At 48.3% G+C, this 13,810-nt stretch overlaps 2 non-coding genes and 2 pseudogenes across 2 annotated transcripts; all 4 read left to right on the top strand.

Annotated features, from left to right (window-relative positions):
• The first annotated feature begins 172 nt into the window (after positions 1–172).
• LOC149362126 (uncharacterized) lies at positions 173–1,176 on the top strand (annotated as a pseudogene).
• Positions 1,177–1,891: 715 nt separating this feature from the next.
• LOC149362125 (uncharacterized) lies at positions 1,892–3,341 on the top strand (annotated as a pseudogene).
• Positions 3,342–12,214: 8,873 nt separating this feature from the next.
• TRNAK-CUU (transfer RNA lysine (anticodon CUU)) lies at positions 12,215–12,287 on the top strand. The gene has a single exon. It is a non-coding gene; the product is annotated as a tRNA-Lys (tRNA).
• Positions 12,288–13,330: 1,043 nt separating this feature from the next.
• Positions 13,331–13,403, top strand: TRNAK-CUU (transfer RNA lysine (anticodon CUU)). The gene has a single exon. It is a non-coding gene; the product is annotated as a tRNA-Lys (tRNA).
• Positions 13,404–13,810: the final 407 nt, after the last annotated feature.

Below are 13,810 nucleotides of genomic sequence, written 5' to 3'. Positions count from 1 at the left end.
GGGCTCAGAGATAAACTGGGAAGAAAGTGTTGGTATATGGCATGGTAACTGGGACATCAAGCCAGAAAGGTTTGCTTGTACGACATGGACAGGCACACCTACGACGTATCTTGGTGTGCCATTCGAGCACTATCAGGAACCCGCAAGGTACTGGAGTGATGCAACGGAGAAAATGAAGGAGAGGACGGGACACTGGCAGGGTCGCGGCCTTTCAATGTTTGCGCGTGCCTCTGCTTGCAATTTGTTCTTGATAGCCAAAGTTTGGTATGTGTTGCAAGTGCTGTGTATGACCCGCGCAAATGTGCAGAAAATGCATCGGGCTTTTGCTGTGTTCATATGGGGCTCAACTTGGGAGAGGGTGAGTCGGACCAACCTTTTCCGCTCAGTCCGCGATGGAGGCCTGCGTCTTTCTCATTTGTTTATTAGGCAGATTGTGTCACGTTTCTTTTTTATGTGCGACCAAAGCGACAGTTTTTTGCGCACAGTCGTACAAGTTCGACTTGCGAAAGCGCTTCCTGAATTTATTGTGACTACAAGTGATATAAGATGTCGCCGTGTGACCGGTTGCTTTCATGAAATTGTTGTTTCCCTCTGCTTGTTGCATTCAAGGTTTTCAATGGATTACCTATGCTCTGTTACAAAAAAGCAACTGTATGCAGACTTAATTGAAAATCAACTGCCGACACCGATGTACAGGTCTGTTTACTGTGGGGGCCCAGAAAGGGATGTTTTAAAACGGGTAAAAAAATGCCGGTAACACTTTCAGTCAAATCCTTTTTCTTTAAGCTGCACACGAACACACTACCTGCAAAAGCATGGCTAGATCAGAAGGGGATATTTGTACCCTGGACAATTACCTGCTTACTCTGCAAAAAGCCAGAACCTATTGAACACGTATTTGTTGACTGCTGGGACCCTATATTCCATTGGGACATACTGCAGCGAACTTTAAAGAAACAGCTGCCTAGTCAAGTGTGATGAAGACATTCCCTTTGATATGTTTATGCTACTGGGCCTCCACAGTCTCTGGCAAACCAGAATGGCAGTCCGCCATGCTGATGTTAATGTTCGGTCTGTACGCGAAAATTTTATTCAGCATATGGTCTATCAGGCGTTACCCGAGCCCCTGAGTGGATTAATGTATTTGATGGAATGGTGTGTCTGAAGAAATTTTAAGGCGGAAGCTTTTAATGCCTCATCGTTGTAAGCAGCAGTTTTCGACAGAAATGTCACGCTTTTCAATTGGTCGAAACGGTCGTGACGTCACAGTGCGCGAATTTTCAAACAGGGCTAATTGTACTTTGGCTAGTAATCATGAAACCAATTAAAGGGATCGTATAGTGTTGCTCCGAGTAAGTGAGACTGAGTTTAGTTAATTGCCTAATTACCCAGGTAACCTAATTAATCATTCCAGTCAGGCCAGATAAATAAATAAACCGAGTAATAAATTGGTCGAGTTCGGGAATCGAACCCCGGTCTCCGGAGTGCGAGACGAGCACGCTACCACTCCGCCATGCCAGCTCGGTGGTTTGGAATGAACAAAGGCGCGTCTAGAGCATACGGTGTCTTCGTTCACTCCCATCTTCCTCCCCGTTACGGCGAGGATCAGGTGTCCACCGAGATATGCGAACAGATACATTTCCTTTCCTCAAAAACCAATTTACCGACGAGAAAGGCGTAGAACCGAACGGACGATGGCGTTCTGTGGACTCCCTGGCAGCGTTTTAAGACGCTTTCGCGTTTCACTCTTACAGGCCAAGCCTAACATCTTAACAACGCATCAATGACACAAGCAGCAACACTGTGCGTAAGGCTTCCGCCTCACCGCACTTTAGATCAACAAAGTGCCCTCTTGAATTTTGACTGTATTCCGCCAGCCGAAGTCAGGCTGATGTGTTTTGTCTGTATTTGAATGCCATGCTACTACTACTACTACTACTACTACTCATGATGCCGGTAATAAAGAAAAAAAAACCCGGCTAGCTCAGTCGGTGGGGTTCGAGCCCCACGTTGGGCGTGCTGGTATTTTTTTTCTTCGGAGCAAGCAGCTGGGCGTATAAATGGTATTCTTATTCCTGCCGTCCGCGTCGCCCAGCTAGCTCAGTCATTCCACTTCCGGCTTTCGAGCGATACGGTCGCGGGGTGTCTGGCTCGTCACGAGCGATATCAGCGGCCCAGCCGGGCCGCGGGAACAGGTTTTTTGATGCCTGGGCCGACGAGTATCAGGTTATTCTACCAAGTTTGCCAACCGGGCGTATCGTGCTGAATACTGTTTTCATGCATGGTGATGTTAGGGCTCGGCCGTACCGAGTCGAAGATTTCAGGGACGCTTTGGTTCAGCTTGGTGTGCTCCAAGACGTGGTTGCGCTGGGGGCGTACCAAATGAATCACGTTTGGGCGGTGACGTTGAAGGACACCGAGGCGACACGGAAGCTACTAGCCTTCAACGAGGCGAAGGTAAAGGATCACCGATGCCTAATCGTCGATCCGAATAACCAGGCTGTTCGTTTGAAGATGCGCTGGTTTCTTTATGGCGTGGAAGATGAAGATATACGTGCAGCGCTGTTGCCGTTCGGGAAAGTGACGAACATCACCAGAGAAAGGTGGCGTGCACCGGGCGTAAGTGAAAAGGGCTCGACCACACGCACCGTGTCCCTCAATCTTAAGGCCGGTGTGAAGCTTGACGATATCCCTCATCAGCTAAAGGTAGCAGGTGAGCTTGCTCTTCTCGTCGTGCCTGGCAGGGCGCCGCTCTGCCTCCGCTGCAAGACCACTAGGCACATCCGTAAGGGTTGCCAGGTGCCGCGTTGCGCTCTTTGCCGCAGGTACGGTCACGACGAGACGCAGTGCGTCAAGACGTACGCGAATGTAACCGGGCCTGCGACGAGTGACATTTCAGAGCTCCTCATGGATTAGGCGGATGCCGAAGAAGCAGCTGGCCAGAAAAGCGACAAGGCTGCAGTAAAAGGGTCTCTTACGCCTCTGACCCCTTCATCTGAGACTAAAGCCATCGGAGAAATTGGCAAGGAGCCACAAGTTCCTGTGGCTGGTGTGGCTACGTCAAGCGGGTCCAAAATCAGCGACGCGGCTGCAGGCGCAGGTGACAGTTGGCAGCCTCTGAGGTAGCAGCCATGGAGGACGTCGAGGCAGCGAGCAGCGGTGCTGCATCAAAGCGTGCTCATGAGGACAGTGCGGACGAAACTGAGACCCCCGAGACAGTGGCCGACGAGGAACCACCCACAAAAGCGGCTTTTCCGACGCGGCGGGCACCTTTTCGGCCTCGGCCGAACGTGCTCTCAGAGAACCGGGTGGCGGGGGCGCCACCCCCTTCTCAGTCCTGAGGCGGCTGTGACGGCGTGGCGCCAAGCCACTGCCTCGGCTAAAGGTATGACCATGCTCCCGGCTTTTCTCCCATAAGCGATGATACGGCTCGAAAGAGCAGTTCGATCTGCGAAAAGGAAGCAAAATCAGTTGTTCCGTTTGTTTAGCGAGCAGGAGTTGGACATAGTCGCTGTACAGGAAACAAAAGTTGATGGTGAGGAGGAAACCGGGAGAATGGTTAGTCAGTTTACAACGATGTACAATGCTGTTGTTAGCCATGCTGTCGGAGCGTCAGCAGGATGTGTTCTTTGTGCGCCAGTGTCTTGATGCCGTGATTCAGTCCGTCATGACATGTGGGTCGGGTCGTCTGGTGGTTTGCGATGTATCGTTGGGATCTTGTGAATGGCGTGTGATCTGTGTGTACGCGCCAAATAACATGAATGATAGACGCGAGTTTTTTTAAAGCTTTCGCCAATGTTGCAACTGCCAGAGGCTTGTTGTTATGTTTGGAGATTTCAACTGTGTGCTTTCAGCGGAAGACAAAAAGGGTAGCCAATCGTTCAGTGCTGCTAGCACAACTGTTCTTGCTGATCTGATAAATGAGTGTGGTCTGGAACACGTGGCGGAATGCTTGGGGGCTGGACGAGCTGTTCAGTTCACACATTTCCAGGCATCTAGTCATGCTCGCTTAGATAGGGCATATGTATCCCTTGACCTTGTACCTTTGTGTATGGAGTATCAGGTACGCCCAGTGTCATTTAGTGATCACTGTTTGGTCACATTCACAAGCGGTAATAAGGAAAACAATAGAAAGAAATTCAACTGGCAAATGTAGAAACTAAACTCGAAATTATTGGAGGATGACAGCTTTATGACTGATGTAGAAAGACTTGTTGCGAATATGAATCAGGAGAGGGTAACAAAACTTGCAGCAAAGTGGGAGGGTTTTAAACAAGAATTTAAAGTAATGGCAGTGGAACTAGGAAGCGCAGTGGCAAGAGAAAAACGAGCTGAAGAAAATGCATTGTGCGCAAACCTGCAACGCCTAATGCAAGAAGAGTGCAAGAGACCGGGTTTGTTCATCGCAGATATTCGAGAGCTCAAACACAATCTTCAGACGTTAGATGCGGAGCGATATCGTGGTGCACTTGTCAGAGCGAGATCTGAACACCTGATAAGGGGAGAAGCGCCTACAAAAAGAGCGTTAAGCACAGAAAAGTGGCACGCTCGTAGAAATCACATTGCAGAAGTGGAATGGAAAGGGCGTGTCACGAGCGATTGGAAGGAAATAGAACAGGCTTTTTTTTAATATTATGCAGAGCTGTTCTCTCGAAGTACAGTTGAAGTTGAGCGCTTCAAAGCAGAGTATATGCCCTTGCTGCCGCGGCTCGATGAGACCACCAAAGAATTGTTGGAACAGCCTATTACGCTGCAAGAAGTGGACAGTGCAATCGAAAACCTAAATCCCGGTAAGTCGCCGGGGCAAGACGGGATTAGCGCAGCCTTTTACAAAGCGTGTAAAGGACTGCTGTCGCTAGTTCTCCAAGCGGTCTTTAACGAAGCGTATGATCTGAAAGCCCTGCCTCCATCATTTGCTTCATCCCACAGTTTTATTTCCAAAGACAGATGACATAAATGAGCTACGTAGGGTCAAATCGTACCGACCAATAAGTCTAACCAATATTGATTATAAGATTTTGATGAAAGTACTAGCTAAAAGACTACAAACCGTGATAAAGGATATTGTGGGAGACCATCAAACATGTGGAATTAAAAGCAGATCTATTTTCACCAACATTCACGTCACCCGTAGTATTCTAGAATGTTGCGATGCTGCAGGAGATGGAGTAGCAATACTCCAGATTGATTTTGAGAAGGCATTGGATAAAGTGCCCCATGATGTTCTTCTCTGTATACTAGACCATGCTAATGTGCCAACCAAGAAACACGTACCAACTAGCTCAACTCTCCGTTTTATTGAAGTTTATTTCTTGTACATTGAGCCCTATTCCTTGTGTTAACCCCGCTTCTCTTAACAACCAGTCTGCATTGGCTTCACTAATCGCTCTGTGTGCTTTCAAGGCACGGCTAGCTTCGTGGCATGCGAATCGTGCGCTGTGCCCGGTTGAGGTCCAGGTGTTGTGCGGCGGGATGCTTCCTTCAAAGCGCCACAGCCGCAGGATCCCAACAAACACAAAACCTCCTCAGAAACTCCAAAAAAGGATGGAATGTCCCAGTCCCAGTACAACGTTTATCAAACGTTTCCAGACCATAGAGGCACGACATAGAAACACAAGCAAAAAGGCAGTGCTCCCACTAAAGGTCTAGAAACGTTTTTTCTGGAGTGTTAAGCAGCAACAAAAGCGAGTTAATGCATTTTCGTCCCAGAAATGTAACTGGGCATAACGTTTTGGGACCAATGATTTTCAACAAGAAATAAAAATCGACTGCTCGCGCTCTCTTTTCTCTCTCCTTCGCGCCACAAGCTGCTGGGAAAGAAGGTTTTGCTCTTGCACTCGTCGTTTTGAGAGATGAAACGGCAGTTTCATTAGAACAGCCGAAGGAAGCGGTTAACCCCGCATCTCTCTCGGTGCATGCGTTTCTCGCACGTGGGCCGTCGGCTCCGTGCTGCAGGCAGGCGGCGGCGGTCTGCATTTTCATCGCGCCGCCGGCAGCGGCGGTCAACATCTTTCCCGTCTTCTAGCGTTTTCCCAGCTTGCGCCCAACTTCAAAATTGTGTGGTGGTCCCTCCAGGCGTCTCCGACTATCGGCACTCCTCGCTGCGCCGCTGTCTAGCAGAAGTGCGGTAATGGCCTCCCGTCGCTCGCCCGGCTTCCTCGCTGGACGGACGCCATTTTGCGCACGCTTATTCGCGCTGCCCCAGACGTTCGAGCACAAGCCCCAGCGCGCGGCAGTTCTTGCTCTCGTCACTGCGCCAACTGGGCTGTCGTGGACTTCGTAGCTACGGATTCACGGAAGTTTTCCCGCGCACCTCGGCGTGCCCACACCATTCCTTTTGGAACTGATGCCGCGGCTGCGCATCGCAAGTCCTTTGCGCAGCTCCACGGCCCTACTGATGCCGCTGTTCGAGGCGGCGTTTGTGGCAGCGGAGTTCGTGGTAATAGGTGACTCCTCGCACGCACCCTGCATTCCTCAGCGCCTCCGACGACTGCAGCACGTTGGTGGTGGCAGCGTGGCCGTCTACTACGGTCTGAGGCGGGAAGGACCTTCCGAGACCCACCACTCTCTTTCTGCGAGTGCCCATGGATTAGCCTGCTCTACCAACTTCGCCACCGCGCAGCCATCCTGCCGCAGCGGTATAGTTTGTGCAGTGTTCGCGTGGTTATATTGACTCTCTCCCACTGGATTAATCGTGCCTCGACTCCCACGCTGGACTGTGCCGCATGCGCGGTCTGCCGCACCATGGATGCAGCGCGCCACCGCACGTACCTGAGCACGTTCACCTTCCCGCCTGGCTCCAAGCAGTCTTATCCCCACACTTAGTCACAAAAAAATAAAACTCCCAGGATCGTTACGAGGGTGTAACGTGTAGTTTGAGCGCTCGCTGTGCTGTGAGAAGGCGCAGGACAGAAGCCTGCGTTTAATTTATGGTTTCAGCTGTTGCAGCCTTGTATTTCATCCCTGGGTTTTCGTAGGCAACGTCGTCAAGGTATGTTGGTTTATTTTAATTATTTATTTAATTTATTTATTTAAGCATACTGCAGGCCCTTTTCGCATTTTTTTTAATTTTCGCCTAGTAGAACTAATATTTTTTTTCTGTTTTGATAACACGTCGCTGAAGCTTGCTCCGAGTCTCTAAGCGTGAGGGGGGTTTCAACTTGAAGAAAATCCGTGACCTGAAACTGCATGTCTGCAGCGTACGCCCATCTCGTCTTTTCTTTTGTCACCGAAGTTGCTCTTTACATACGTTTGCTTTTGCATGTGCATATCTGCTTTTGAAGCCCTTAGAATGCTCGTTTAAGGCCTGCATCAACTTTCAGCCTGTATTCTGTTTTACTTGCTTCATATTGCAGATTTCTCAGGGCTGGAGAAAAAAGTGGCCATCATATGCATGGCGCCGTGGTGTTATGTACACTGTGTATTAAATGGTGCATAAGTTTGCGTCTGCTGTTTGTATTCATTCAGATTTGCGCCGTTGAACGTAAGTTTTTCGGCACGGACTTTCAATTCGGTCTGTATTGTTTTTCTTTGACTGAAACATGAATGCATTTTGATTGTGGTGGTGTATGGTGCGGTCGCCGGCATGGACGACAGGATGCAATTCGTGCTAAGAGCACACCTAGTAAACTGAAATTACTTCTGTATGGCGCTGCTATTTGCTCTTATATGAGCCAAATCGGGTGACTTTTTGAGTTCATATTTCCTTTGTGTGCAAAATGCTAGGACATTTCACGTAAACGGATAAGTACAGAACGGCCGAGCCAGCACGCATTCAGACGAGTGGAAAGGTGGATTACACCACCTGTAACGTAAGTATGCACCTGAAATTTGGCACATATGTGCGCTTGGATGCCTGCAGGCTGCACGAAAAATGAGGAATTATTTTATTGAACCAGAGCTGAGAAATCGAGCATTAACCTTTTGGGGCTTTCCATGGGACGCACAACTTTTTGGACATTGCTAGTTGTGGGGACGTTTTTTAGATGTGTTCGGGAAAAATGAGCACCTCCTGGGGAGATTCCAAATGTCCCGATGGGTCATTTTTGGGAGATTTTGAGGAGGTTTTGTGTTTGTTGGGATGTGCCGGATAATATCTTCTGAGTGGTGGTGACAGCATCCCTTTTACAAGGACTGCCTCTGGGTAGCATGCGGCCAGGATCCTCTTCACGCCCGGCGCTTCCGTGAGTGGTGTGAAGTGGCGAACATCCTTTGGTACTCGTCCCGCCCTTGGGCGCCTACGAAAATGAAGCCCACCAATCCTGAAGGGAAGCTACTGGTGTTGGGTGAGCAGCGAGTGCCAGAGAGGTTCCAGGAGGTGCTGAAGGTCGGTCCGAAGTTTTGCTTCCAGCCGACGCTTGACAAAGAGGAAAAACTGGTTCTAGGAAGGTCCATCTCACGTCTTGTCCCGCAGAGGAGCGGCCCAGGTGCGTCGTTGAATGTGTTGATGCTCTGAAAAGGACTCAGGACGTGCCGGGAAAAAGTCGTAACTTAGCGCCATTGGTTAGTTTTCTGGAGTCTGAAAAGTTGAGGCTGACTGTTTCCGTTAAAGAGGGGAATTTTGTCATTCTCCCGGAAAAACTCTTTACTGAAAAAGCCAGAGTAGCCATCGCAAAGAACTTTAAACCATTGTCTGCAAATGTTAAACAGCAAAAGCGAGAAGCCTTGAAGTTACTGGGGGAAATGAATCTACAGTTGCTCCACTCGTCTGTTAAGAATGCTAAAGAAGACTGCCTGGATGTATTTTTTTCAGCAAAAACGCACAAGCCCGATGTTCCATTCCGCTGTATTGTTACAGAGAAAGCAACATGGCAATATGAGGTGTCAAGTTTCTTACAGAAATACCTTAGTTCACTAACAATTGTTGATCCGTTTCTTGTGTCTAATTCCCTGGCTGTTGTTGACTATTTGAAGTGTCATAATCCGGGTTTGTGCAGTATGTTCAGCATAGATGTTCAGGACTTATTTTATTCACTTCCGCACAATAGCCTGCTAGAATATGTTAGCAAGTGCATAATAGACGATAATGATGACAGTGATTTCATTTCGAAATGCGGGATCTCTGTGGGTGCCTTTTTGGAGCTTTTGTCTTTTTATCTTAAGTCCACCTTTATTGAATGAGAAGGGAAGTTGTACACTCAAAAACAGGGGGTCTGTATTGGTTCAAAAGTGGCTCCTGTACTAAGTAACATCTTTCTCAGTTATGTAGATCAGGCTATTAAAAGTAAGTTGGGCGTCAGTATAAAACGCATCTTTAGATATGTGGATGATTATCTTGTTTTTGTCGAACATCATAACTTCAATAGGCAGGTCGATGAGGTGTTAAAGATTTTAGACGCAAGCGGGCACGGACTAACTTTCACCTTTGAAAAACCTCACAACAACGAGCTGCAGTTTTTAGATATAAGATTGACAACGAAGCAAGATCACGTGTGCTGGTCCTTCCTTCAGAGATCAGAGAAGCCTTTGCTCAGTTTTCGTTCAGCGCATTCCAAGGTTGTTAAATGTGGCATAGCAGTTTCTTGCTTAGGTGCTGCCATAACCAAGTCATGCGTGCATGCCATCAGTACAAGTTTTAATCAGCAGGTTCAGAGGCTAAGAAGTGCGGGCTTTCCAGATGATGTTTTATTACTTGCTTGCAGTAAGATAATTAAAAGGGTCAAAAGGCATGAACCACAGGAACCTTCAAAAAGGGAAAAAAAGAAATTCGTTGTTCTACCGTACATTCACCAAATGTCACACCGTTTGAAGCAAGTAGGCAGCAGATATGGCATTGACGTTCTTTTTTCGGCACCAAACAGGCTCGGCAAATTGTGCGCCATTGTAGATAGAAGGGCCAGGGAAGAGGAAAAGAAACGAAGAAAAACAAAAAAAGGTTGCCAGATTAAGCATGACCGGCTGTTTGTCCCTTGTGCTGAAGGGGTTGTGTATCGAGTGCCGTTCACGTGCGGGAAGACCTATATAGGTCAAACAGGAAGGTGCTTGAACACCCGCTGAAGAGACCACAACACTTCATTAAGGGGGGCTCCGTCGTCAAACTTGGCCTTGCATTATAGGAACTGTTCCCAGAATAACCAACCTGATTCTTCTGAAAAATCTTGTACACCCATTTTTAACGAAACTAAGATTCTGTACAAACACAAAGATAAACTAACACGGGAAATCAGTGAAGCCTTTCATATTCAAAAAAACAGTGACTCGTGCGTGAGCATCCCCTCTGTAACAGTTCATGACTGTGAACTGAAGTATCTGGATCCAGGTGATTGATGTATCATTGTAGCTTTTGGTGTTGCCATGCGTTCTTGGTTGTCATTGGAGTATATATTGCGTGTTGTTCCTAATAAAGCCTTCAGTTGATAGTCAGCGCCGGTCCTGTTGTACTCTTTTTCGTTGTCCTTTCGTTTAGCGCTGTTTTTTCCAAGAAACATGCTAATGTCGGGAATGTTATTAAAGAGGGAGTGGCCATGGCTTACGAGGCCTGCACAACCAGGCTGATAGTAAACAAGTCCGTGGGGGAGAGAATTGAAGTACAGCGCTCAGTACGCCAGGGCTGCCCCCTCTCTCCCCTCCTATTTTGTTTGTTTTTAGAATCGTTTTGTCTGAGCATCATAAATCACGAGCAAATACGAGGTTTCCAACTACAGCAAGCAGTAGTGAAAGTACTTGCTTATGCAGATGATGTCGCGGTTTTTTGTACTGATTACAACAGCATCACACAGGTTGTAAAAACTGCAAGAGATTTTTGTGCTGCAAGCGGGAACTCAGTTAACTGGGCAAACTGCTTGGGTTTCTGTCATGGCGACTGGTCTGTGACCCCCGGTATTTTCGCCAGTATTAGCTTTGTGACGACCTCCGTCAGTTACCTCGGAGCTCCACTAGGATTCTATCGAGACAGTGACCCATACTGGAGAAGTCAATCGACTGAACTTCAGGAGAAAGTTCGGAAATGGAAAGGGTGGAACTGGTCAATATTTTCTAGAGCAACTACTTGCAACTTATTTTTAATCAGCAACATTTGGTACGTACTGCAAGTACTACACTGCTCGAGAGTCAATGCTCAGAAGTTGCACCGTGTGTTCGCTGTTTATGTGTGGGGGTCCTCTTGGGAGAGGACAAGTAGGACAAACCTTTTTCGGCGAGTCAGTTCAGGAGGCCTTGGGCTTGCTCACATTTTTCTGCGCCAAATCGTCCATCGTTTTATGTTTCTCAGAGAAACAAAGGACCCGTTTCTCCGTACCGTCTGTCAGTTGCGCTTGGGACGAGCTCTACTGAATCTCGTTGCCTCGACTGACTACATACCAGGAGGCATTTATGGCTTCCAAAAGGAAGTTGTTTTGGCTGGCAGATTTTTGACTGTCCGTTTTTCGTTACAATATTTGTGTGGTGTCAGTCGGAAAAAGCTGTACAAAGATTTGTGTGATGTTGTGCTTCCTGAGCCATTGTGTAGGACGATGTTTTCTTTCCAAAAAGGGAAAAATGTTTTGAAAAGAGTTAAGAGGATGCCGGTGCCGGCTGGGGCTAAGACGTTCTTTTTTAAGCTCCACACCAGTACGCTAACGGTCAAGAAGTGCATGGACCAGAAAGGACTTTTTGTGCCTTGGGGGGTGCACTGCATCATATTCCGAAAAGACGAAACCATCGAGCATGTGTTTCTGGAGTGCTGGGACGCCATTTTTCTTTGGGATGTTCTCCAGCGGACACTCAAAAAAGAACTCTCCCTCAGCCCACATGGCATCCGGTTCCTCCCTGTAGAGAGTGATGATGGCCCACCTTTCGATCTTATCATGTTATTTGCCTTGCATAGCATATGGAAAAGCGGAATGTCTGTTGAGAATGGTGACATTGATGCTCGTTCAGCACGAAAGTTCTTTAGGGAAAGTATTAGAAGCTATGTAAATGAGCAAAAAGTGCAGAAATGTGTACCTGAATGGCTGGAACGCGTGGGAGTGCTGATAAATCTCAGGGACCTTTAATCGCACAAATTCAGCCGAAGGAGGGCTGAAGAATATTATGATTGTGATATGAAAGCTTGTCCTTCCTTTCTGTGATCTTGTTTGGCGTTTGGATGAACAATTCAGGCAATAAAGAAAAAAAAGCCCGGCTAGCTCAGTCGGTAGAGCCTGAGACTGTTGGGCGTGCTGGTCTTATTTTTTTCTTCGGAGCAAGCAGCTGGGCTGGGCGTATAAATGGTATTCTTATTCCAGCCTTGCGCGCCGCCCGGCTAGCTCAGTCGGTAGAGCATGAGACTCTTAATCTGAGGGTCGTGGGTTCGAGCCCCACATTGGGCGTGCTGGTCTTTTTTTTTTTCTTCGGAGTAGCAAGCAGCTGGGCGTGTACAGGATCTGTTCTGAAAGTAGTAGGACTGGTTTTTTTCCTGGGCGAACGGGCGGACGAGAGGTGGTCTGCGCGTGCAGGATCGTTGAAGGGGGATATCGGGAATGCTGGGGAAAATCGGCAGTCGGCTCTCGGCCGTTGAAGAGAGGGTTCGCTTGTACTGTGAAGCCCTGTCGAAACGTCTCGTCATGCAGAATCGTCGAGCGTTTACTGGATCAGCGATACGCGATCAAATTTTGAGTAAATCTTGGTAAAACGGGCAAAGAGACTCACAACATGAGTAAGGAGGCGTACGGTGACACTTCCATGGGTAGATCAGGTGTTTTTTGAGTGGCACAAGCTGCTCCGAGAAGGTAAGGAAAGTGTGGAGGAAGACGACCGCTCCAGACGCCCTTCGACCAGCAAGACCAACGAAAATGTGTAGCGAGTGAAACATTTACTTAACAGTGATCGTAGAATGAGTATCAGAATGATTGCTGATGAATTGAGCATTCCTCAAACCCAAGTTTTCGATATCGTGACAGAAAACTTATCCATGAGGAAAGCGTGCGCGAAGTTGGTGCCGGGAGTGTTGTCAGAGGAGGAAAAGGCCAACCGGTAGGATCTGCTTCATCATGTGAATGAGGACCCCGATTTTTTGCCCAGCACAAGGCGGCAACGCTGCCTCAGCCCCCCTACAGCCTCGACTTGGCCCCGCCAGACTTTTTTCTATTCCCGAGAATAAAATCGATGCTCGAGGGGAAACATCACGGATCGGTAGAGGTGGTTCAACAGGCCGTGACGAGGGAGCTAAACAGCATTCCGGTCCAAACGTTCCTGGAGGCATACGAAAACTGTAAAACTCATTGGCAGCATAGTCTAGGTGCGGAAGGGTGCTACCTTGAAAAATTGTAATCATTTGCAGTATTCCCTTGAATAAATTTTGTTTAAAAAAATGAGTCCTACTACTTTCAGAACAGACCATGTAAATGGTATTCTTATTCCTGCCGTACGCGTCGCCCGGCTAGCTCAGTCGGTAGAGCATGAGACTCTTAATCTCAGGGTCGTGGGTTCCAGCCCCACGTTGGGCGTGCTGGTCTTTTTTTTTCTTCGGAGCAAGCAGCTGGGCGTATAAATGGCATTCTTATTTCGGCCATCTGCGTCACCCGGCTAGCTCAGTCGGTAGAGCATGAGACTCTTGATTCTACTTCCGGCCACCGAGCGTGACGGACGCAGGATCATGAGCTCCAGCGGAGCGGCGATAGCGGCCCTTTCCAGCCGCGGAAACAGGCTCGAGGACAATGAAGATAGCGACTATCAGATTATTCTGCCAACTTTGCCCACCGGACGCGTTGTTTTTAACACGCTTTTTTTGCACGGCGATGTGCGGGTTAGGCCATACAGGGTCGAGGATTTCCGCGACGCCCTTGCCAACGTTGGTGCGCTCCCCGACGTGTTGGCGTTGGGGGCGTATCAGATCAACCATGTGTGGGCTGTC

This window comes from Amblyomma mixtum, chromosome 2 (genome assembly GCF_055824585.1).
Source record: "Amblyomma mixtum isolate Tamu chromosome 2, ASM5582458v1, whole genome shotgun sequence".
Lineage (NCBI taxonomy): Eukaryota > Metazoa > Arthropoda > Arachnida > Ixodida > Ixodidae > Amblyomma > Amblyomma mixtum.
The sequence above is the reverse complement of the archived record's forward strand: the minus strand, read 5'-3'. Positions and strand labels throughout refer to the sequence as shown.